The 25,686-nt window shown below is 43.4% G+C and overlaps 1 long non-coding RNA gene across 1 annotated transcript in view; it reads right to left on the bottom strand.

Annotated features, from left to right (window-relative positions):
• LOC123460286 overlaps positions 1–25,686 on the bottom strand; it is a 65,652-nt gene that overhangs the window by 5,056 nt on the left and 34,910 nt on the right. The gene's annotated exons all lie outside the window — the stretch shown is intronic.

Here is a 25,686-nt window from a genome sequence, read left to right as displayed (position 1 = left end):
CCTGAAGTCTATGACCAGTTCTTTCTCACAGGAACATGGATCAGGAGAAAGGTGGGTGCAAAGCCCTCCCAGCTTCTAGTCAGGTCACACTGACACGCCTGTGTGCATGAACCAGGTACTAGGCATCTGCGAAACACTCTCAGTGGGACAAGCAGAGTACACAGAAGAGCAGTCCAAAAAATAGGTTGAAAAGTAGTTTGTTAGATATTAAAAAAATAAATCAAACCTTATTCCAGAAGAATGAGAAAAAGAAGGAACAAACAAACACAAAGGACTACAGAGCTGGAAATGCAGTTCATTCCTCCATGTCCACAATCACCTTTACGCACTGTGGGGAGAGCGCAGGCTTATAACACCAAGAAGGTGCCTGTCAGGGACTAGGTCCAGGCAGGCAGGCACTGGTAGGACCAGGTCCTTATTCACAGCTCTCTCTAAAGGGATGGGCACCCAAGCCACGCGCGGAGAAGAGGACTCTGGAAACAGAACCGGCCATCGCAAGTCCCCTCTCTTCCCTACCTGTCTGCCCCCAGTTCTGCACTTCAGATGAAGAAGCAAGAATTACTACACTATGGTCGCCTCCTGCCCACAGCCCTGCAGAGCTGCGGCCCCTGGAGAGAGGCTCCACTCAACCCTGAGGCTGCTAGTCCTGCAGAGCAGCAAGCCAGGCAGCCCCTCGCTTTGACTTGAGGCCATTGAGGTGGGCAGGAGATAGGGCTTTGCCAGAGGTGGGGCCATCTGCCCTCTGTGAAATGTGGCCCAACTGGATTTTTTAATGGGGGAGGGGGCTCACAACCTCCACGGGAGGATTAGAACAAAGACTAACAGGGAGGCAGAAGAGCATTTCCTCTTGGTCGCCCCAAACAGTAGGAGAATAGGAACTAGGAATCCGCCCTCCCAACAATAAAAATTAAATGGAAACGCTATAAAATACACATTGAAAAGATACCAACTGAACTCATTACATCACTGTCCAAGAAAGCAATAAGAAAACAGAAAGAAAGAAAGGAAGGAAGGAAGGAAGAAAAGAAAAAGAGAAATGAAGGAAGAAAGAGAGGGGAAAACCTTGTATACTAAAATCTCAAAATAGAACTAAAACCTGTAAATCATACTCCAGAGTCTATTGTGCACCCGTGTCTTAGCCTGCTGTTGAAAAGGTTAATAATTTTCCTACCGAAACTGAATGTGGGTTGTGAAAGAACATTAAAATGAAGAAAATTTCCCCGTGGCTGCTAATTTATTATCACCAAAGCCATCGAGTTTCAGTTTGAGTTATTTGTATTTATTTGTGAAAACAAAGATTAGATAAGGAGAAGTCTAAGCCCCATCCTAATTCTTGTCCTGGAGTGTCTGATTTTTGAGGCGGAAGAAAGAAGCCCTTCACATGCATGCAGTCACATACACGCTCTCTCACGCGTAGGCACAAGAAGTCAGAGCTACAGACAGGAGGGGAAGGATGCTCTAAACGCACTCTACTGGCTCAAGAAAAAAGTATTGTGTCTTGTAAAACACAGACATTTGTTTACAGCTTGTCAAGATGTGACAGTCATGACGTACTTTTAGTTGTGGAAGTTTTTGACGACTGTATGGCCAGGTACCGTGCTGCTTTTTTTAAGTATTACCTGAAGTGTTTGTCCTACACTTGCAAAAGTGCCAATGTCGCTGTAGAATTCCATGTGGAAGGCTTAGGGGAGTTACAATGTGAATCCTCCTGTCCAAGCCTCGATGGGCAGGTGGGCCCTAGATGAGCCCTGGGGTGGAGGTGAGGAGCTGGAATGTGTCTCAGCTGCCAGGCAAGCAGCTTGTTCTCTGAAGTTTGAAAAGAAAGCCAACAGTGAAATGGTTAATGAAGCCTACGTGTGCTCAGACTTCTCTTCATGTATTTCCATCAAAACATAAACATAGAATGAAAAAAATAAGATGCAGAAAAAAAAAAAAAAAGATCTCCAGTGGTCTCACATCAGCGAACAAATTGTTTTTCTACCTATTTTGTGTTGCTGGCTTTGTTATCAACCCAATCGGCAAATTGTGGCCAATTTTGTCATGGTGTAAGCAGACATTTTGTTCCCAAACTGCTTTCAACATTTTAGCTACCAATTACAGCTGATGAGAAAATGAACAAGCCACAATGCAAACAAAAAGGTGCCTCTTCTTACCAAATTAACCCCTTTTAAGGTTAAAATGCACAAAGATGTGTATTTATATCTAATATATACATTAGAAAACAGAATTCTAAAAAATTCAAATTCTGAAACAGCCTAATCATCCATTTATGGAAAACAAAATAATAATCAATGATTAACCTTCTGATTGGATTTTGAAACCAGCTACTTGGCATTCCCTGATCCTGACTACCATGATACCATGAAACTTGCTTTTAATGACATACCATGTCTTCATTAATATACAAAAAAAAAAAACTTACAGAAGTCAATACTGTTGGAAAATGCAGATTAAGACTCCCTGGGAAGCAACTGAATTTAGCTAAGGTAAAAATAACCAGTTAGGCAGTTATTTACTACTGAATATAAATGACACCCACGTAGTTCATGCTAGATATTAATATTGAAACCAAATAGCAGTCTTACACCACAAATCATTTCACTTAAAAAAATAATGAAACTGGTTAAAATGAAAACGTATGGTTTTATTTTAAGAAGCATTAAATACTGAGATCAAAATGCTGGAAAGCTGCTGTGCTTTCTCATGAAAACAACACACTGAAAAAGGAAAACCCATGTAAGACTCTCTCCTGAAGATTCAAGAATGGTGTGGAGGAAAAGCAGACACATTCGGCAGGCGCAAGACTGCATTCAGAACACGCTTCTCCATTTGTAACCCCCCCTCATGTTTGGAGGCATAGCAATATGTGTAACATTTTTAGCCTTTTAAAATACCAGCATGCCCACACACTGTCTCAGATTAAACCAAGGAGAAAATGACACATTCTGAAACCATTTTCTACAGCTTCTTTTCCTGATAACACCGAGGTGCTCGCAATCAATTTAATGTATTTCTAAAAAGCCCAAGCAAGTCACCACAGACAGAATTTTTCACAGCCAGCTGGCAGATCATTCTAGAATTTTTTCAGGCAATTCTTTTGAGTATTAATTCTTCCTATTTATATTTAGAAAACCTTAGCCATTTTTCACATCTACTTTAGAAAGAAATACTGCTCATTGCTCTGGCTTATTAAATTGAAGATCATGCTGAAAAACACCATAGAGTCAGCACAGTAATTCCCTGAGTTCAAACAATTTAAGAATTACTTAACTCTTGTCCCCCACATTTTTTGTACATTTGTCTTCTCATCGTTGGTTCATACTTGAAAATTTTGTAAGTAGTAAAGAGAGGAAACACCCACAGAGCATGAGAAGTCATCATTTCTTCTGAAAACAGACCTCTTCATAAACAGCCACCGGCAAATAAACAGTGAAAAGGACCAAAACCAAATGGCAGAACTCAGAAGGATCACTGAGAACTAGAGACTGGCTGTCAGAAAGTTAGTGTGGGGAATTTTACATCACTAACGACGGGAGACACATTTATTTGTGGTCAGCCTAAAAGATTCTCAGTGAAAGGTCAGTCGGTGTTGCTTCTGGTGAACTTGAACGATGACAACGTCCGTGAGCTCACATCTTCCATTCAAGGCACCATGCTGTTGCCTTGCACACCTGTGATCCGGACCTTCCACACCGTGTCTGGACCCTCCAATTCCCTCATCCTGGGAGACTATGCTGATACTTGCAAGCAAATAGCCTGACTGTGGAAGATAATGCATTTAAAGACAGACAAAACAATGTGAAAGAACACTATGATTAAAACTGACAGGGAATAAAAAAAAAACAAAAAACAAAATGAGAGGGATCACCTTTACTTATCCTTTTCAGATATAATTTGTTAAGAGTTTTACTTTGGAATAACTGCCCTACCCTCACTCAGCAGAACTGGACAGGCACCCTGGAGAAGCTGACTAGTATAACTTCTCTCTGGTCAAACCACACATTCCCTGTCCCCCAGTGTAAAACTTGGGAAATGATGGCGATTTAGTCATCTGGAAAAAGCAAAGCATGGTGTGGTCTTTAGGTGCTTTTCTTCAGAATCGTTGTTGTTTTAACTTTGTCTTACCACAACAGAAAAGGCCCTGCTCTCCGAACACGATCAAGTTCACCCTCAATTGTCTTTGTATCCGGGGAATTTCTTAAGAGCGGGTAGCACAGCTCTTTCACTGAGTAAATAGCCAAGGCATGTTTTAAAATTCCCACCTTTTCTCACAAGCATATACATAAACATGTAAGCTGTCCTGCATAAAATCAGTGGTTGACTATAATTGTTTACATGCAACCTCGCTGATTTATACTTCCTCTTTTTCTCAAAGGTGCATTTGTTAATACTAAAACTTTTACAGCCTTTGTCCTGATTCACGGTATGCTTAAGTGCAAGTAAAATGTGCCCTCACATTTACTTTATTACAATCAATCATGTATGAAATGATAATTTTGTTAAAAACAACATAGCTTTAGAGGTCAGGACTGCCTCAACTGTAGAATTAGAATTTTAGGTCTTTCTTTTTTTTCTGAAGCCAGGAATACTTTTTTAGAATCTATAAATAACTACAAATTGGAGAGAAGGAGCCAGATAGACAAAAATATAAGAAACCCAAAAGCTCAGAATTCTTGTCCTGAATATGAGGAGCTCTCATATTTGATTTTCTATTTTCCAGAAGGAAGGAAATGAAATTGATTTTTGTTATGAAGTTAAATATGGAATAAACATAAATAATAAGCATATGCATTTACAATACATTTAATACTAATTTATGAGGAAAGAAAGATACAGTGTGCTTTCACAGCTTGACTCCAACCCACAATGCTGGCCAGTCACATCAGACCCTAGGTATGCACGATGGAAAACAGGGTGATTCTGGTTGTAAACTCAGAGTACAGCTAAGCAAACCTCCTTTGAAAGGGTGTCTTAGCACAATTAAAAGTCACCATGGAGTAGAGTGTATTTCTGAGAGTCACCTAAACTTTTCATTGATGTCGGCTTGAAAGCAAAGTTTAATTAGCTGTAGGATGCTAACCAATCTCCTTATCAAAGCCAGCTGAAAACAAAACTGAGAGAAACAGCTTGTGGTTTCACAAAAAATGTATTTACATGAAATGTATTTTAAAGGGAGTTCTATCAGTAGGTACGATGTCATCTGCGATGTGCGGTGAGTTTGACATTTAAAGATGTCAAGGGCTGTCAGATGTAGCTACCTCCAGTCTATACTTAGTTGAGATGCCGCCACCCCTCCCACCAAGTCTTGTTTTGCTGATTTCCAGCTGAGAAATCTGAATAGCTTGAACATGTATTTACTTCACGCCAGTCCTCTCATACTTATCCTCTTGCCTCCTCACCTATAAGATCTAGTCAAAAGAAAGTGACAAAGGAAAGAGAGAAGCCAGCTCTTCCATGCCATCACAGGATGGTGACAGAGGATCAAACCACACAGCACAGCACTGGGAGGACAGAGTAATGGATAACCGTGGTGGTTCCCAGAGGAGGGGAGCGCCCCGCCTCACAGCCCATGTCTTCCCTCAAGCTGTCTTGTAAAGCACATTTTGACGCGGCGGGCTTTCCTCCAGTCTACTCTTAAAGATTGTCCACGGTGACCAGAAAAAGACCCAGAATGACACCAAACATTTACCCTCACATAGAGCTGCCTCAATAGAAGTCACACCGAAGGAGCCATAAACGTCCCTGGATAAACATCTGCCTTCGGTTCTCTTCAACGGGGAACTTGGGTCCGCCCATGTCAGTGTTTAACAACCAAAAATGAACACTCCGTGTGTCATCAGGTGGTGGAGAAGTGAATCACCAATTCACTGCCAGATCAGGGATGTTTGAGAAATGGGTTAGTCACTCGTTCACAGACTTCCAAATGTCACTTCCCATCTTGCCTCATTTGTTGTGACTGAAAGTTAGGCTCTAGGATAAGATAAGATAAGCTGAAGAAAACCCAAGTAGAATCCTCATTCTGTAGCCCATTGCACCTCTAAGTCTCAGAACCCCGTTCTGGGGACTGCACAGATATTTCAAGCAAGGGCTGTGGGACATGGTGACACAGCACAGAAATGCATAAGCCAATAGAAACTGCTCCTCATCCACCTCCGGCCTTCGTTCATGTACTATTCCCAGAACATTAATGCAGTTGTTTACATGCAGTTAACAATGCGGTTTTGAGAGGATTGGAGGGAAAAAGATTGCTTCTTAAAACTGCACTACTCACCCATCCTTTCCCAGATAGTTTGATGAAAGCCTTCCCATCAAACCCGTTCCTTTCATTGCAAATCACTTTGGTTTTTTGTTTTTTTTTAATGTGGTATTATTTCACAACAGAGTGATTAGATAATATGCTACATATTTCAAAAAGAAAAGATTCTGAATGTTTTCCCCATAAAACAAAACATTTTTAGAGAGATGTTGCATTTCATTTAGATATTACACAATGTCTGCATGTATCAATTGTCCCATGGTACCAGCACTTTATCAGTTAAAAATATATTTTTCAAAAGTATAAACTATATGTCATTTAAATTCTATCTCAATAAAATTTTCATAAAAATTGTGGTACAAAAATCTGTCATTGTGGGTTGCTGTTTGAGGCCAGAGAAAACAAAGCCAGAGGAAATCTCTACCCAAGGCTAGACAAGGAGGGATGGAGGCGGAGGGTAGAGGGACAATAATGATTAGAACTTCGTACCTTCTCTGCACCTGTCTTCCTAGCAGATTTATTGCATGAACTTAAAATACTTCACTTTTCTTCAGCTTGCCTGAGCTGTGGCCTTCCTTCAAGGAGTCACAAGAACCAGGGCCTGACTGCCAGGGAGGCTGGTGTACAAGGGAAATAATGAAGTTTCACTGGACCCTGAGCTCCCACGAGTCTCTTAGACCCACCATGCCCAGAGTCCCCTGAACACCAGACTGACGTTCTGAGTCAGCATACAGAGCCCAGCACTTTTGCTCTACGTGCTGATTTTGAGAAGGAGAAATAAAGTTACAATATGGCATTTCAGATGGAATAATAGAGGAGGATTAATTTTGCTTGCCTGCAAAATTAATGTAAAATCCCTTGTTTCAGCAGGTCAAGGTGACTCCCCCAGTCACTGGAGGTCTCCTTCCCACCTGTCTCTGGCCACAGGCCGACACTGAGCCAGCGAGGGGACATGCTCTGTCTGCCCCGGGCCCTCCCTCCACGGCTGCCTTTGCTGTTGATACGGTCCGCACCAGTTTATTAGAGTCTGCCTGCGGAGTTTGCTCTCTGCCGCTGCCTGTTGCTAGGGAATGAACCCTAATCACCTCCCACAACAACAGCAGAGCTCCTCAGTCCACGAGGAACATGCACCACAGCTCAGTTTTGTGACAAAGTGAAACACTTCTTAAAAATATCCCTATCTCAACAGTTCCTTGGAAGGATAGTTCTATGTGCCTTAAATGCATATTTTCATCACAATTGTTGAGTAAAGTGCATTTGGAGTAGACTTGGTTCCCATATTGAATAACTTCTTTAAGCAAGCTCATTTTTAATATTTGGACTTGGTGAACAGAAGGTAGACTGGTGCTTTAAACATCAAAACCATTCTATTTTAGGAATTCTGTATCTGTTTAAAGAAAAGTTCTTAAGAATAACGTAACTTCTTTATAAAAAATTTTTCAAGTATATAGAAATATAGAGAAGAAAATTAACATTTTCTATATTTTTATCATTAAAGAAAAACCCTTTAACATTTTGCCCCTTTCTCACCACAGACATATAAAATATGTGTGATATATTTAATATTAGAAAGGTTTTACTCTATGATTTATTTTAAATAATTGCAATTATAGTTTGGGTGTTCTTTCATTCATATCTTCATCACCGATTTTTTTCACTTTCATTTTTGACACTTTCATATATTATGTAATGTATCACTTCATTGAATTTCTATCCTTGTTCCTAACCTGTGTGTTTTGAGGGACTGTAGACTCAGAATAGCCTGTGAATCTTACACAGCCTTTATTTACTTTTTTTTCCCCCTCAGAAAAAAAGCAACCTACATTGTCAAAGCATTTAAAAACAAACCAAAGGAAACTGGGTTTCTAGGCTTTAAGCAGATGTTATTTACTCACAATCTATTTCCAAGAAGTAACTTGGAAACCATTGTTGTTTCTAATCAGTATTCATTTAGAAGCACAAAATCTTAGTAGTATCAATGACATATTTGCTTCTTGACAGTGATTAAGAGTGGGGTGACTTATGTCCTCAACTCAACTTACCAGGATCCTGGAGTTAGGGCAGCCCCACCCTTTACGTGCCTTTTGGCTACTGATGGGGCAGACACTAGGAAGCTGTTAGGGATGGAGCAAGTCGTTCCTATATTTAGGCCCTGACATGCCACATTGAACACAAGTCCTAATGTCACTTCGTGATTGGAGAGGTGCCGCAAACCTCTTGCTAGGAGAGGGGACCTAGTACCTCTTGGGTTTTGCCCTCAAGATCTCTCAACAGTGTATTTCTAGTGCCAAGACTGGCTCTGGGATGGGTGGGTCTAGGATTGCTGCTCACTGGGCCCCACACAGCTCCTGCTCTGCTCACAGCCGGCACTGGATGAGTAACCATGGAATTGGCTCACAAATGACAGGACGGACAGTATGAACTGAGTTTCTGGCCTGACACTCAGCTGCTATTCCAGAGTTGACACGGATGGGCGCAGTGAGATAAACACACTAACAGGGACCACGTCTGACGTGCTCTCCTAGGCACACCATATCAATAACCACCAGAAGCAAGCGCTACAGAGAGGAAAGCCAACAGGAGCGTGGCCCGCTGGCTGTGGGTGACAGTAAGTCAAGCCCTGGGAGAGGACCGCAGACACTTGTCAGTCTAGCTCTCTTCTAGTCTAACCACGAAGAGTTCACTGTCGTTTGAGTTAGTGGCCACTCCCCTAGAGACCACAGAGACCCTCCCCTGTACACCGTGGCTTGTGTCTCTTGAGTGATGACTCTACAACAGATGTCAATAGCCAGCTTAGCTGCCTGTTTCTGTCCAGCTCCAAGAACTCCACACTACCTGGAGGGTCAGGGTTCCCAGTGCATGTTTAGAGGTCCTTGATATTTTAAGTAGTTATCTGTCCCTTGCTGTCCACAAGGCCTTCTGAAGCAAAGGGAAGCGCTCGTCAGTGTAAGGTATCTGATTCTTTGCTAGAAGCAAGAAGCCAGCACACCTAGCAAATTCTCCTCGGTCACCTTCATGACCCCAGGCTGCTCCTCCTCACAACTGCCACTTGCATTGGTTCCTTAGCTGTTCCTTCATTTAGACATCCCACGATCTGTCTCAGTGACTACCACATGTCAAGATGGGGTCTTTCACATCAATGCAGACTCGAATAAAGTGTCCTCAAAAATCACCATTAGCCTTGTCGGCAGTACCTTGAAAGAAAACAGAGAGCAAACCTACACGAAGATTGTTTATGCAATTAAATAACATTTGTCTTCAGAGGTTTGCATGTGTATCATCTCCAGAGTCACAACTCTTACAAGTCTGGCACACCAAATGCAATGTCCTGCAGAAAATTCTAGAACACAGAGACCAAGAAAAACTGTTTACCAGGTGAGTGACAAGGCCATGCCTTTCTTCCATGTAGGTCTAGATCCAGTTTCAGAGCTCTGTGGGCCTAGAGAGAGCCTACATGTGCTTGCCAAAGAAGGGCTTTCTTGCCAAGAAAGGATGCAAGGTGTTTTTCATAGAAATAAAAAGCTTATTAGATTGGCTATTCCAATACTATTATTATTTCCCCTTTAGGCTTATAATGGCTTTCACAGTTCACTGGGACTTTTGCAAATCTAAACATCATGACTTCCCTGGAAGATATTGGGCAGATAGGCTCAGACCTGTTTCATATGTGTATTTGAAAGAATCATGTTTGTACAGCCAGAAAGGCACTAGTAAGTGGTTCTTGGGACACATCCAGTGGGAAGACGAGACCCTAGCCTCCCAACCTCCATACCCAGGTCCTGGTCCTGGGCTGTCTTGAGTGATACAGTATGATGAATTATTCCAGAAAAGTCTTAGCCCGTAAAGTACACAGAGGCTTAGGGGAAGCAGGAGGAGGGGGTATAGACTGGCTTCAAGACCATGGAACTGAGTTCTAGCATTGGGTATTGTCTAAACTCTGACAGACTATCTCGTCTTGTTGAAATCCCACCTTCAGCCCAGCACTGGCACATGGTGGGTACATGGGTAGGGTATGAATTCACCAGTTCTGTATACCAAGTGAGGCCCAAGACTGTGTATCTCCAGAGGGATTTAAAACACACTACAAACACCAATCACCATAGAGATATGGACATTATTTGCCAGGTAATGCACAAGAATACAAATGAAACGAATTTAAGAGCATGCCCCGCCCCTATAATCAGGGTTCTGACACATAACCCCACAGTCAAGCACTGGGAGCTGGGCACAGAAGAGCATGTACAGCAGGAAAACCAGGAACGGAAGGAGGAACAGGGCCACTCCAGGCCACTTTAGATTTCTCTCTCTATCTCCAAAATGGTGTAGTCATGAGGGAACCAGGGACCCCTCCCCATGCCTGTTCTATTTCCTAGAGCCATCAAGAGCCTCCTTTCCTATAGCTACCTCACCCATTCTCCAGCTCTCCCCCAGCCTCACCAAGAGGCACTTTGTGGCCTTGGGTCATTCAGTAGTGCCTCACAGACCAGTGGTGGGCAGATCTTCCAGAGGAGTGCCCTTTTCTCAAACTCTAAATGCAGGAGGTTTGTAGCCAGGCGTGGGTGCACAGGCCTGTATGCCCAGCACTCGGGAATCAGGGGCAGGAGTATTAGGAAGGAATGCAAGTCAGCCTCATCTATGGAGTGAGATTCTATCTCAAAAAGAAGGAGAAGGCAGGTAGGAGAAGGGAGGAACTTCCCAGACCTCATTTTCAAGCCAGAGTGAGGGACCAGGGGAGGTAACATTTGGAAACAGGCTTATCTCATCACTCCAAAGCCTCAAAGTTTTCTCCCCAGAGTCTCTGCTTGGCCTGTGGTCCACTTTGGGAAAGCTGTAGCTGCAGTCAACCGGCAAGGCCAGTGAGTCCTCCACGCCATTCCTTAGACAACCCAGAGCATCAGGGCTTTTCTTTCACCACTGAGACAAACAGGATGCGTATCACCAGCCTCTTATCACCAATGAGATGGGAGCAGGACCCCCTGAGTTGTTCATTCCACAATGGAAAAATCCCAATTGTAGCTGAGCATGGTTGCTTACACCTTGGATTCCAGCACATAGGAGGCAGAGGTAGGAGGATCACCATGAGTTCAAAACCAGTATGGGACTACAAAGTGAGTGCCAGGTCAGCCTGGGCTAGAGTGAGACCCTATCTCAAAAAAAAAAAAAAAATTTCAGTTGTGCTTTGATTGAATGCTTCTTACTTTCAATTCTCTTCTTCCTATAGACGATTAAATGTGGTTTCATTGTTTAATCCATCATTTTTTAAAAATAAAAAATACTTCCTGAAATTTAAAAGAAGGTGGGATTCTTTTTGTCATGTATTTTTTTGTTTTGATATGTTGGAACACTGGATTTGAACCTAGGACTTCGTGCATGCTAGGCAAGTGCTATGCCATTGGACTGTATCCCTGAAATCTTTCTTTTTTAAGCTATTTATTTTATTTTTTTTTTTTGTTTATTTATTTGAGAGTGACAGAGACACAGAGAGAGACAGGGGAGAGAGAGAGAGAGAGAGAGGGAGAGAATCAGCGTGCCAGGGCTTCCAGACGCTGCAAATGAACTCCAGATGTGTGCGCCCCCTTGTGCATCTGGCTAACGTGGGTCCTGGGGAATCGAGCCTTGAACTGGGGTCCTTAGGCTTCACAGGCAAGTGCTTAACCACTAAGCCATCTCTCCAGCCCTTAAGCTATTTATGTATATTGGAAAGACAAGTAGGAAGGGAAAGAAATCCAGAGTAATGGGAAGATGAAAAGTCAGGAAGAAACGGAAAGTGGGGAGGAGAAAAGGAAGGAAATTAACACAGATACTGACCTCATTCAGAGAGAACCTGGAAGGAGCCATAGCCTTCTTTTTATCTCAAATATTTACTAACTGAGTATATAAAAAGCAGTTACAGAAATTAAAGGGAAGGGCTCTTTGGTTTACACTCTGGCCATTCTATGGAGACCTTTCCTTTTCCACAGGGAAGAGCATTCTCCCTATAAAAAAGTTGTTTTGCCTACCTAGCCTCACGGAGGAGAAATTTAACAGCAGGCCAGTCCTGGAAACCAGTGCGGCTTATCCCAAGACTTTAAACATGGCATTGGAACCCCTGCTAATGAAATAAATTTCTTTGCCTGCAGGGGAAGAACAAATCCAAAGGGGGACTCAGGGGAGCAGTAGGGGGCATTCTTCCAGTCTTTTTAATAAGTGTAGTTTTAATGGAAAGTGCTTGAAGATTAGTGATGATTCTGCAATTTATCTAGAAAGTTAAAGATGGTTTGAAAAATGATGTTCTATTTAAATTTATACTTGTTAAGTCCATAGCCATTACCTCACAGTCATGAAGAGAGCTTGATGGGAACACACACTGCCAAGTTTAGGAAGCTCTGGTCCCAAGGTGACCAAAAACCCAACCTCAGGTACAAAAACACAGAAGGCCTCCTGAGCATCCCGCAGCTCAAGCTCCAGAGCATGTTGGCCACTCTCCTGCGCTTAGCTGCCCTGACTGTTCTACTGCTTGGAGAGCGCCCTAAAACCTCAGCACCGTCCCTCGAGCCAGCAGCCCCGGCCTGGCCAAAGGCTCTACCTCGCATTTTCCATCACTCTGACCACACACCCAGTTTGCCTCTTTTGCCTTCCTGTTCCTAGCTTTTCATTACAACCTTCTCTGCAATATCAGTCCCACTGGCATGCCAAGTTTTCTTTCTTTTGTTTTTTGTTAAGCCCATTTCACACTCTGCTAGACACTGCCGTCTGGATGTTTATTTCTGATATGACATTCCAGGACACCCTCCATTGGTTTCGCCCCATTACTCTGGTTGCCCTCCTTTATAGCATGCGAAGGTATCAAAACTTCACATATGTTTGAGTTACATTCTTGTTTTCCTGTCCTGGCAGCTCCAGTCTTACAAGGTCACTCTGTTTAATTCTTTTTTTTTTTTTTTTTTTGAGGTAGGGTCCTACTTGAGCCCAGGCTGACCTGGAGTTCACTATGCAGTCTCAAGTTGGCCTTGAACTCACAGTGATCCTCAGCCTCCTGAGTGCTGGGATAAAGGTGCATGACACCATGCCTGGCCTGTTTAGTTTTCATAGGTTGTGAGTTTTCTTTCAGTCATTTGGGTTTTCTGTTCTCCCCTCCAGTTCTGTGTTTCCTAGCAATGTATGTAGTCTCTTTTGAAAGAACTTAACAATCAAGAAAATAGGCATCCAACTTGGAGAAATAAACTTCCACCAAAATGTCCTGCAAGCGACTCACACCACTAGCTGAGAAAGCAGTGCGGGATGGCAGCATCCTTGGGATGGTGTGACTCTCTAGTCATAGATCCACCAGGAGCAGCGTCACTGTCTCCTATGTCCCCAAGTGGCACTTAAATGGGCCGTGGATGGAACTGAGCTTCTGGCTTTTCCAGAAAGGTATGATTTCGAAAGCAGAAGGTCTACTGGCTCTTCCGTCATGAAGATATGTCACTTAGAGAGGAGAAGTCAGCTATGTCTTGTTTATCTGAGACGTCTGCGTCACACAGGAAGGCAACTGCAGCCCCCACTCAACGTCTTTATCTCACCACTGTCTCCGCAAAGAATTGTGAATACTGGCGTTGGGCACAAATATGTTACAATTTAAACAATTAACACAATGTTCCAAACACAGTTTTTAATTTAATATTTTAGGTATTTATTTAAAATTTAAATTAAAAAAATTAATTATTTTAATTTAAACACAGTGATTTAAACAAAAAATACTTGAACAGTGATTGCTGGTAAGAAGTAGACGAGTTGTCCACCACAAGGACGCCACCTATGTGGAATTATATATAACTACTGTTGATCCACGGGGATGGGGCCTTACACAAATACCAAATACACCAAATATGGCTCCTAAATGTTGGGTTTAAAAAAATGAAGTTATGCCTTAGGAAAAAAAAAAACAGAGAATAGTGGTTATAGAAATTTGTTTATTGTCATATTACCTCTCCAGCCAGATAGACCATATTAAGGCCTTGGGAGTTCAATTCAGTGGTAGAGCCCTTGCCTACCAAAAACAAGGCCTGGGGCAAAGCTTCTAGCACTGGGAAATAAATATTGATAATTCTCTTGTATGCACTTCCCTTATTAAAATGGTGCATCTCAGAATAGTGGACCCAGGGACTGGGGAGATGGCTTAATAGTTAAAGGTACTTGTTGGCAAAGCCTACCAACCCAGGCTCAATTCCTCAGCACCCATGTGAAGACAGATGGAAACAGTAGTGCATGCATCTGGCATTTGTTTGCAGCTGCAAGACACCCTGGTACATGCACACGCACACACACAAGCACACACATGCATACAATTATTTTTAAAAAGAAAAAGAACAGTACACATAAGCTTACTTGTGAAGCCGAAGCAAAGATTCCAGGTTCAAGGCCAGCCTGGGCTATAGAGTAATTTCAAGTCCAGCCTGGGCAACTGAGACCCTGCTTCAGAGTAAGTTAAAGAGGCCCAACAGCTAGAAGGAGGAGATGAACCCTCGTCACACATCAGCTAGGGCCCAGGTGAAACCACAGAAGAATTGCCAAGATGAGCAAGAGTGCTGCTTCCATAGCAAGCCTGTCAACCAGCGCCAGGTTCATGGAGACAGGCACTGAGGATATTCAAATGAACCGAAGCAGAAGCCCAAACTCTGCTGAGAGCTCAACACTAAAGCCGACTTAAAACACCCCCACCCCCTCAGGGCCCAGGGCATTTTGCAGAAGAGGAGGCAGAAAGAATGTAAGAGTCACAGAGTGGATGGGACTGTCCAGAGGCCTTGCCCCCTGCTTTACAAGGACTGACTGATGCTCTCACATCTCATAACTCAGAAAATTAGGGGGCATTGCCCCCCAACAACTGACAGCTGCTCCCACAATGCAAAACCCACAACTCCATGGGGAATTCCAGCAATCCCACTGAGGATGACCTTCAGCAGAATGGGGCAGGGAGGAGGGAAATAATGGTACGAACATATGATGTATCCACACAACTTTCTACTTGATAAACAAACAAACAAGAAAGGCCTAAGAAATATAGCTTAGTGGTAGAGTGTTTGCCTAGAATGCATGTGAACATGGATTCAAACCTCAGTAGTCAAAAAGCAGTAGATATGAACAAAATTGGATTTAATATTGTAAAAATATAGGTTACACCTTACCAAGTTCAAAGTTCACATAAGGCCACACAGTTTATGTGCCATGAAAATTCCAAGGTTTTTCATGTCTTCTTGAAAGAACCCTGGGGCTACAAACTGGAGACAGTCCCTTTACTGCAAACATGATTTCCCAGTGAAATAAAGGCCTCTGGCCTAATGGCACTATGGGGTCACCAGCCTGAGCAACATCCCTGGCCTGGGAGCCTCCCCTGGAGACACACAGTGGAACTGTCTAGATGTAAGGATTAGGGCTTCGGTCCTTAGTGCAGGACCTTATCATGAGGCTAATCTAATAAGTGGCACGTTCACTCAGAGCAGGAAGAAATGACTGCTCCCAGGAGGGTGCAGTCCAGAGCAGCGCAGGGTTCTGGCCTGCTCTCCTACAGAGGGTCCCTCTGGGCGGCTACTTGGCTACCTGGCTCGAGGATGGCCTTGAGATTCTTTTCTTTTCCTTTACCATTTCTATAACTTCGTGCAAATCACATCTAGCTCCTAACTTTCTTACACACAGTGATTCAAACACTCAATTTCCATGAATAGTTTGGTTACTGTGCTCCAAATGAGCACGACACACTTGACCATTTTAGCTATGTCTGGTGGATAAACTACTCATCTGCAGAACTGCTTCACCTTTCCAAACTGAAACTATCCTCATTAACACTAAGTCCCCATCTCCCCACCACGAGTCCTCTGAAACTGACACTCTACCTTCTTCTACGAATTTGACAACTCTAGGCATCTTGTATAAGTGCGATTGCACCATGTTTTAACATTCGTAAGCATTGTCTACATCATACGTATTTAAATTTTATTGGCTATGCTGTTCCTTTTCTGTCTTGTTACAGGTAAATGATACTCAACACAGCGACCTCTCCAGGCCCACTGGCAGGAGCAAAACTTTACAAATTTAAACATCAGAAGCTGAACTCATACATCTAACTGCACATAAAGCTTATGTGCAAAGGCATAGGGAGGAGCTGGAGAGATGGCTTGGTAGTTAAGGCACTTGCCTGAAAAGCCTAATGACCCATGTTTGACTCTCCAGGTCCCACATAAGCCAGACGCATAGGGGTGCAAGTGTGCAAGGTTGCACGTGTGCACAAGGGGACACACGCATCTGGAGTTCGACTGCAGTGGTTGGAAGCCCTGGAGCAATATTCTCTCTCTCTCTCTCTCTTTCTCATAAACACACACACACACACACACACACACACACACACCCTCACATAAAAAAGCAAAAAGCATAAGGAGAACATCCAGCAAGAAACACCAGGGACACAATATTTTGGTTTGGTAAATGACCCACTTCTAACTTGGGCATTTTAAAAGTCATTTCAGAAGTCAAATAACCCAGGCTGCCCTGCCTACCCCCACTGCATGCTCTCTGTACTCAATCTCTCACCACCGAGAAAAGTTACTCAAACAACAGGAAGCTGCCATGGATCCCGACATCAGGCCCCAGTGACTGTAAGCAGAAAATACAGTGAGTCATTCCCCCTAAGACAGAGGAACAGAAGCCGATTACTTCATGTTTAAATAAATAAAAATAAAAATAAAAACGGGAGGAAGGGTCCTTTTGAAAAGGCAAAAGCAAGTCTTATCTTTTAAATCCATTTGGAAGCATCAGAATTATTGATAAAGAAAAGTTGTATTTGTTTTGTACAATAAGGTCCTTGCTAAATTTTTGAAATGCTACTCTACAAGGTATGCTGGGATATCACAGAAAAATTAATTGCATGAGAAAGCAAATAGGAACTATTTCATAGTTAAGCTTTCATGAAACATGAATTTAAGGTATATTTATGTCAAGCAATATGTCTAAATATAGGGATAAAATTACCAGCCAAAATGTGAATTATCAAAGGCATTACCCATTATATCACAAGAAAGCAGAACATGTAAGTGTGCAAATGACCAGTTCTGACTTGCAAGGCAATTGGAATTCATATTTATCTTAGATCTGAAAAAGCCTAATGTTGCATAAAAACCAAAGCATGTGAGATGAAATAATACAAAAGCCAAAGCTATATTTTCATTCAGATCTGAGAAAATACTGATTTGTCTCTATTTTTGAACCCTTCCTTTTAGAGTTATTACTCATTTGGTATCAAAAAGAAATTCAGGCCTGGAGAGATGGCTTAGTGGTTAAGGTGCTTGTCTGCAAACAAAAGGATCCAGGTTCAATTCTCTAGGTCCCACAAAAGCCAGATGCACATGGTGGCACATGGATCTGGAGTTTATTTGCAGTGGTTAGAGGCCCTGGGGTGCCCATTCTCCCCCTCACTCTCTAACAAATAAATAGATAAAATAATTCTTTTTCAAAAAAAGAAATTGAGGTTTATCAACTAATACTGATTCTTTTTTAAAAGCCTCCAATGACTGGTATCTATATACACCTATACTATATAAAATATACAAAATAGAAATAAAAGTGGGCTGGGAAAATGGCTTAGTAGTTAAGGCATTTGCCTGTGAAGCGGAAGGACCCTGATTTGATTCCCCAGGACTCACAAAAGCCAAATGATCAAGGTGGCACATGCATCTGGAGTTCATTTGCAGTGGCTGGAGGCCCTGGTGCACCCATTCTCTCTCTCCATCTGCTTCTTCCTCTCTCTCTCAAGTAAATAAATAAAATATTAAAAAAAAAATAAAAACATGAAAAGTGACAATAGCCATGATTCATTAATAGGCTTTTTGGGAAAAAGATGAAAACATTCTATATAAAAGCATATTCTTTAAAAAAAATATTTTATTTATTTGCAAGGACAGAGAGAGAGAGAATGAGCACACGGAGAACCTCTTGACCCTGCAAACTAACTCCAACTTTGTGTATCTGGCCTGATGTAGGCAGTGGGGAATCGAACCCAGGACCTCAGGATGTGTAAGCCAGCATCTTTAACCACTGAGCCATATTCCAGCTCCAAAAAGCATATTCTTGATTTGGCAATTAACCATAGGTTCTCATTATTACCTGGAGGCATATATTGGAGGAGTTTTATATTTTGTATACCTTTTTATCAATTACATTTTCAGGAAAAAAAAAAGGATCATCAAGCTGAAAACAGCAAAACACCATATTTCTATCATCTAAATCTTCTCTCTCCTTCATTTGAACAAATGCAAAGCTGGACCCTCTGCCACTGGGTTCCAGGTGTCTAGATAACGTGTGACACCATCTGCAGCAGGGGGAAGTTGCGGAGGTGGGGGGGGGGGGGGGCGAGGCTCCAGGTCCAAAGCCCCCTTGCATTACTATGGGACTTTGAAATCAACAAGTCACAAGACCACACACCAAGCAGGGAGTGTTCACTCCCTGAGGGAAAATAGCCCTGTTTAAAATGAAAGCAAGATAACAGTGGCCTAAAGGCTGGTAAAATGACCTTGAGGAAATCTCAAACAGATCAAATTAGTTTTCAATCCTTCCTAAACTGCAAAATGTCAAAAATTAAAATTAGCTGACTAGGCTTAATGCACAGAAGTTTTAAAATGACTAAACCAAAGTCTGTCGTGGAAAGTGCCATCGTTTTACAAGAGAATAGAAAGGGTCATACCTAAACTGGTGTTTAGTCATATCGCATCTTTTATAATAGCGTTGAATTTATTTGTCCAGATGGCAGATCTGGGGGAGCGGGGTGGAGGACAATGACCTTCACAGTCTCTGGGGTGGATGTCTTATTTTATACTTCCCTTGACTACCAAATACCGTAGCTGGGTCGGGACTGGGCCTGTTCCAAAACAATTGGTTCACAAATTGTGGCGAGTCAAACTTACGTGGGACTGCAAAAGCCACAGCCAGAGAAGAGATGGCCTGCAAGGTACGCAAGAGGAAGGCGAGGAGCAGGAAGAAGAGGAGGAGGTCGGCTGGATGTGATCTCAAGCCCTGGCATCTGTGGGTGAGCATTGTATTTTCTAATGAGTAAGACTGAAATCAGTGAAAATGTTTGCATTAAAGAGTAAAAAAAAATACTGTTCTCCAACCACAGAGCATGGGGATCTAATAAAAGCTAATAAAAACTGCCCCAACATACCAATTAGATAGTTGCGCAACATCTAAAACTTATTTGACTTTGGAATTAATTCAAATATCGTGTGTTCATAGAGAAGGCAGGTATCTGGGCTAGGAATAACTGAGAAACTTGATTGCTGGAACACTCCATGTACTGGGGCCTGACTTAAGGTGGGTGAAGTTTTTGACCCTGAACAGAAAATAAAATGCTAAAAATAGTCATGAGAGCGCTGCATATCTGGGTAGTCAACCCTAGCATATGCAGCATGTTTATGAAACACTACTCAGGGACTCCAAGAACGGTGAGGCCTGGGCCAGATCCCTAAAGAAGTGTGCTGAAGCTGATAAAATGGGGTTTCTCTACAGCTGTGTCATAAAAAGTCCCTTAAATGCGAAGCTTCCATGCAAAGCTTTTCCCTGAAACCCTCACTGGAATTTAGGAGAATGTTTACTCACACAAAGCCCCATTTTCCCTCCAAGAGAGTGTATCCAGAAAGGCCTTCCTGGAATGCACAATTGATATAAAAATTATTTTTTCTCTCACACTTAGTCTGTTTTTTAAATTTTATGTTTTGGGGGAGACAAAGTTTTCAAGATCTTATTAAGTATTCCAGCTTGGTTTGAAACTCTACTTAGCCCAGGTTGGCCTCAAACTAAGGCTCCTCCCATCTCATCCTGTGGAGCGCTGGGATTACAGGTGTGACACACTGCCCCAGGTTTATCTCCTACTTTTTGACATAAACAACAATCTTTTCCCTGGATCCCATCACTGGCATCTTGCTACCCAGCCTCGCCCTGTTTAATGGCATTGTTCTTCCTTTATCTGTTTTGACATTGGGTTCCCTGACAGGCCAAGGCCAGGGAACCTTCTGGAGACTGAGCAGGTGTCATTCATAAGTTCACTTGGACTGGAGCAGGGTTCCAGGAGTCCAGATGGTGAGGACTGGAGTGATGGTGGCACTGGACAATTTACACATCAGGATTCCCGTCCAGGAGCTTCCACACCCTCCAGTTCTCAAAGGCCAGGACTTGGGGAGAGTGGAGGGCCCTGGGCAGGTAAGGGTTTCTTTCAGGAGTAACTGCTCTTGCCCATACTTTTGGAACAGATCATGACACCTAGCAAGGGTCACTATGGTTAGTAAGGTCACTCTCAAAAAAAAAACAAAAAAAGGAAAAATAACACTTCAGACTTTAAGTTGATTGAAATGGCAACAAGTCCAGATTGTGGCTAATTAAGTGTCTGACCAATAAACAAATACATGTCACTATTAAATTGTTTGTTCTGGTTCTTTCTCTCTCTCTCTTTCACACACACACATACACACACTCAGGGGAAATCAAATATTCTTGCATATGCAGCATGAGGAGTCAAGAAGAAAAATATATTTTCCACAGGAATGGCTTTACTTGTGTCTCCTTAAAATCCTACAACTTGGTTCGGGACAGATCAAGAGAAAGGCGTTGAAATGTTGCGCAGGCTCGCTGGCCCTGCAAGCTGAGGCCCGGGCCGGAGGCAAGTCGCGAAGGCTGGGGGCCAGGCTCTTCATTTCTGTATTAACACCACCACCTACAGGGGCTGTGGTGAATAGGACCTGTGGTGAGGCCTGCAAGGCCGTGAAAGAAAAACAACACTCAGAACAATTGCACCACATTTTTTTCTGCTTCCTGTTTATTAGTATTTTATCTAAGAGCAGAACAAAAGTCGGCTTGGGGCGGGGGGTGCAGCGCTGCGCAGGAGACGCGCGCGGCTCCTCAAGTTCAGGCCGAGCGTGAGTGAGAGCTGATTCTACATCAGGCCTTCACGTGCCTCTGATGTTAAGGTGAAAAATGTTTTTAAGTGGGCTTATTTTCTGCATATCTGTTAAGTACACATTTTATCATGAGCATTTATATTTGGGTTGCTTTTTCCCCGGCCCGTGCTTGCTGCAGAGCTTGGTTCTGTAGGAGAAGGATGAGGGCACGTGGTTAAGGCCAAGGGTGTCCATTTCCAAACCCACGTGCTCAGATCCCAGCTGAAGATGCCTGCATGTCTTCCCTTGCCAACAGCAGTGTTGACTAGGGCGCTGCCAGCTGTCCCGCAGAGCCATCCTTCGGCTAGGTGAATGCCGCCTTGCGCCTTAACTGCCAAGCTGTTCTTTGAGAAGTTTCCTTGCTTACTGTGTGTACAAGGCTTGGGACTGAGGACGACAAGAGGGAATGAACCGTGACCTAGGACGCCATGCTTTCTGTTTAAAACAGCCTGGGGTGCCATTTGTCTTTGTGTGTGCCTTAGCCCAGTTCTGTGGGACCCTTTCTCTTTAATATCTCTTGTTCTGAACACCATAGTGTCACTTTCTTTATATTTTAAAAAATGCTTGTTTATTTGTTTGAGAGATTGAGACAGACAGACAGGCACACACACAGAGTGAGAGAATGGCACAGCAGGGCGTCTAACCAATGCAAATGAACTTCAGACACGTGTCACCTGGTGCATCTGGCTTTATGTGGGTCCTGGGGAGCCAAACCTGGATCCTTAGACTTTGAAGGCAAGCACCTCAACTGCCGAGTCATCTCTCCAGCCCCCATCTTTAGGTTTAGGCGTACATGAGTCTGCATGTTCGTGTGTGTGTGTGTGTGTGTGTGTGTGTGTGTGTGTGTGTGTCCAGGTACATGGAGTGCACTTGGTTGTGGAGGCCAGAGGACAGCCTCAGGAATCCATCCATCTGCTCTGAGACGGTGTTTCTCATTTCTCACCAGCGAGCCCAGACCGGCTGCCGGCAAGCTCCCGGATGCTCCTTTCTGCTTCCCCAGTGCTGGGATTATAGGTGTGTGCCACCACACCCGTCACGTCTGCATTCCAGTCCTCATGCTTTACCAAGTACACAATCTACCCAGTCCTCCTTTATTTATTACTAGAATGTTTTCCCTACAGAAGGACACCTATAAATCGGGGTTTATCATCTCAACAAGTTGTCTAGGATTCTTTTCTATGCACGAGCCATCAGTTTTGTTATCATTTTCCCTCCACTCTTAGTCTCTTATGATATCCCCACTTAAAGCCCTGCTTCATGATTCCTGATGCCAACATTCTCATTCACATGAAAAGGAGAAAGAATAAGTAAGAAAGGGCGTCCCACTGTGTGGAATAACAAGATACATATCTGCAGATAGGAACGGCATAAAGCAAAGCTGGAGTGTGAATTGAGTGCTGGTCAAGACCAGGTGAGCTGGTCAGAAACAGACTGCAGATGCTGGAGCAGGGCAAATAATATCTCTGAATGGCCGAGAGCACTATAGGGACTCAGAGTGACCAGAACCATCACAGAAACGATAAAGGTCACCAAATAGTGCTGCAGCCATCACTGGCTTGCTGAGCATAATCACTGGGAACTCCCAGAGGTGCCTTCAACGTGGGCCACAAAGAACACGGATTGGCTTGGCTTTGTGGTCTGAATTAACCTTGTCAACAGCCAAATCTGGGAAAGGGACTTATAGGAGATCGTTTCCAAGGTATTCTCAATTGGTGATCACAGATGAACCTGGAAGCACTGACTTCTTGGACAACAGAGAGGATCCAACATCTCATCAGCACCAAAAGGAATAAGTGTGTTTGCAACAGCTCACTGACTAGCTACGTGGTGCCCGGCCTAGATCAAGAAGCTCCCATGTCTGCTTCATAGAAAGACAACATGGATGTAAATAAGATAGACCTTCTCCAACTCAACAGACAGTTCTGTGACAAAAAAAGACAAAGCCAGGCACTAGGAATCAGGAGTAGAGGAAAGAACAAGCCACAAACTTGTGACTCACAGCTACCCTGCCACCATTTCACACTGGATGAGGAATACTGGGGGTAGCACTGACTTCCTAAGGGAGTGCCTTCAGCTACCAAGTACCCTCTTCCATCCGGCCTCTGGAAGGGACAGTGGGTGTGGCACATAAACAACAGGTGGCTACTTGCTATCCAAGAAGTGGTTTTGGGGAGTTGGGGAAATGGCTTAGTGGATGAAGAGCTTGCCACGCAAGCATGGGTACCTACCTTCAGATCCTCAGAACCCACATGCAGCCGTAAACTTGGGTACTAGTATCTGATATTCCAGCATGCCTGTGGTGGGAAGGAAAATGGAGACAGAGCAAATCACCCAGAAGCTCACGGGCCGAAGCCTGGTGAATGCAGCAGTAAACAAAATGCCAGACCCTGCTTCAAACAAGCTGGAAGGCAAGGACCAACATCCAGAGTGGTCCTCTGATCTCCACGTCTGCACCACGGCACACACGCCTGCTGTGCGCACATGCAGGTGTAACCAGTGCACTTGAGCAGTGGAGGCAGGACAATCAGAAATTCATGGCCTTCCACAACTTCATGTGGGTTCAAAGCCAGCCTAGGATACAGGAGAGCCTCTCTTAAAATAAAAAAGCAAATAAATACATGAATTAGAAATGTCTCTGGAATTATATACTATCCTTCCCTATTGAAAGGAGCTACAAGGATTCCACTTCCTTCAAAAAGTTCCCTGTACTACTCAAATCCATTCTGTTTAACTAAAGACGCAGAAGTGTACATCGACGGATTTGGGAAAACCCAGCACAAAGCAGTTCTCTTGGGGCCTCAGCTGGTTAACACAGTGCATCCCACCTAGTGATGTCAGCCCTGGCTGCTATGGTGGGTCTCCTTGGTCCCCTTCCACACTTGTATGACAGTGACAAAGAACATTGCAATGGAGGTTAAAGCAACCCTGAAACAGCCCAATGTACCAGTTGGGTAAAGCGCAGAAGACTAGGCCATGAAGGCTCCATTACATACTCTTTAGCCCTTCTTCCGTTTTCAACATTACTTCTCATCCAGTCACTTTTAAGGCACCAATTCCCTCCATCCCAGAAACTTTAATTTCTTTTGGGGCAGATGAAGTAAGATAAAACAAAGTTTGAAGAGCTCAGCATGTAGAAACTCTTCATTCTCATGTTGTACAAATACAGGCAAGTTTCTTGGTATTCTTGGCTTCCCATTGAAGTGCAGAATTATTAAGCTAGTAGGGTCTTTGTAAAAGTGTTCATAGATATACTTAGAAAAAAATAAAAAAATATGAATCTACCCTTGAACAAAGTGCGCATTTAAAACTGTTCTTGGAAGTATAAGCTTTGATTTGCTTCATAGAAACAATTCTAACTCAAAGGCATCTGCTGAGGTTTGACATTTAATCTGCCCCAATCTTTCATTTATTCATCGTTACACATTATGAATATAAATAAAACAGGCCATGTCATTGAGATAAGAGTTTAATGTGAAATTAAGAGACACTAAAGCTAAGGACCAGGGAAGGGATGCCAAATACCTTCCCTTTGGCAGTGATGGCAGAACTGGGGGCCATCAAGTCCCCAGTTGCCCATGAGCCACCCCTGCTTGGCCTCCTTGGTCTGTTGTGATGAATTCCGGGTGGGTGTCCAACTCATTATCTCTTCATTTTCCTGGAAGATATGAAGAGGAGGGACAGCCTACTGATACAAATCTCTCCCTAACACTAGGGACATACTAGGTCTCCCTAAAACAGTACCTGTCCCTGGGACTCCAAGGTGTGAATGCTCAATTCCTTGGTGACCAGCTTGTGCATTGTGCATTCTCATTTCATGGTGAGGGGACCTTCTACCTGTCCAATCAGATCCCAGCCTCCTGGAGCTATCGCCCAGGAATAATTCCAATTTCCTCGACTATCACAGGTCCTCATCTTCCCCTCCAGGAGGGAATATTAACATAAAGATAAGGAAAGAACCCTATCTCACCTTACCATCACTTCTCCTCTAACCCCTGGCCAAGGCTTCTTATAGGTACAGAGCTCCCATTGCCTCCAATGCAGGATTTAAGTCCTATAGCGCGGTGGCTGCAACAGACAAAATGTTTACTCTCATAGTCTGCAAGCTAAAGTCTGAGATGGTTACAGTTTGAATCTAAAATGTTCCCGCAGGCTCTTGTTTTGAACACTGGCAGGCTGTGGAGCCTTCAAAGGTCGTGAGGGGAACTGGCTGGCGGAAGCAGGTCACTGGAGTTTGGCCTTTGAAGGTTATGCCCGTTCCTGGTCTGACCACGCTCTCTGTTTCCTAGTTGGCTTCCATGTGCCATTGATTCTGCTGCCCTCGCCACAATGGCCTAAAATCTCTCCAACACAGTGAAATAAGTGAAATAAGCCCTTCCTCTGCCATGCTGTTTCTGTCAGGATTTCTGTCTCATCAACATAAAAGAAATGCATCCAGAGATCACCCTGTCAGCAGGGTTGATTTCTCCCTCGCTTACAGATTCTCAGCTAATAACTGCA

This window comes from Jaculus jaculus, chromosome 4 (genome assembly GCF_020740685.1).
Source record: "Jaculus jaculus isolate mJacJac1 chromosome 4, mJacJac1.mat.Y.cur, whole genome shotgun sequence".
Taxonomy (NCBI): domain Eukaryota; kingdom Metazoa; phylum Chordata; class Mammalia; order Rodentia; family Dipodidae; genus Jaculus; species Jaculus jaculus.
Note: the sequence above shows the minus strand (reverse complement) of the source record. Positions and strands in the feature narration are given on the sequence as shown.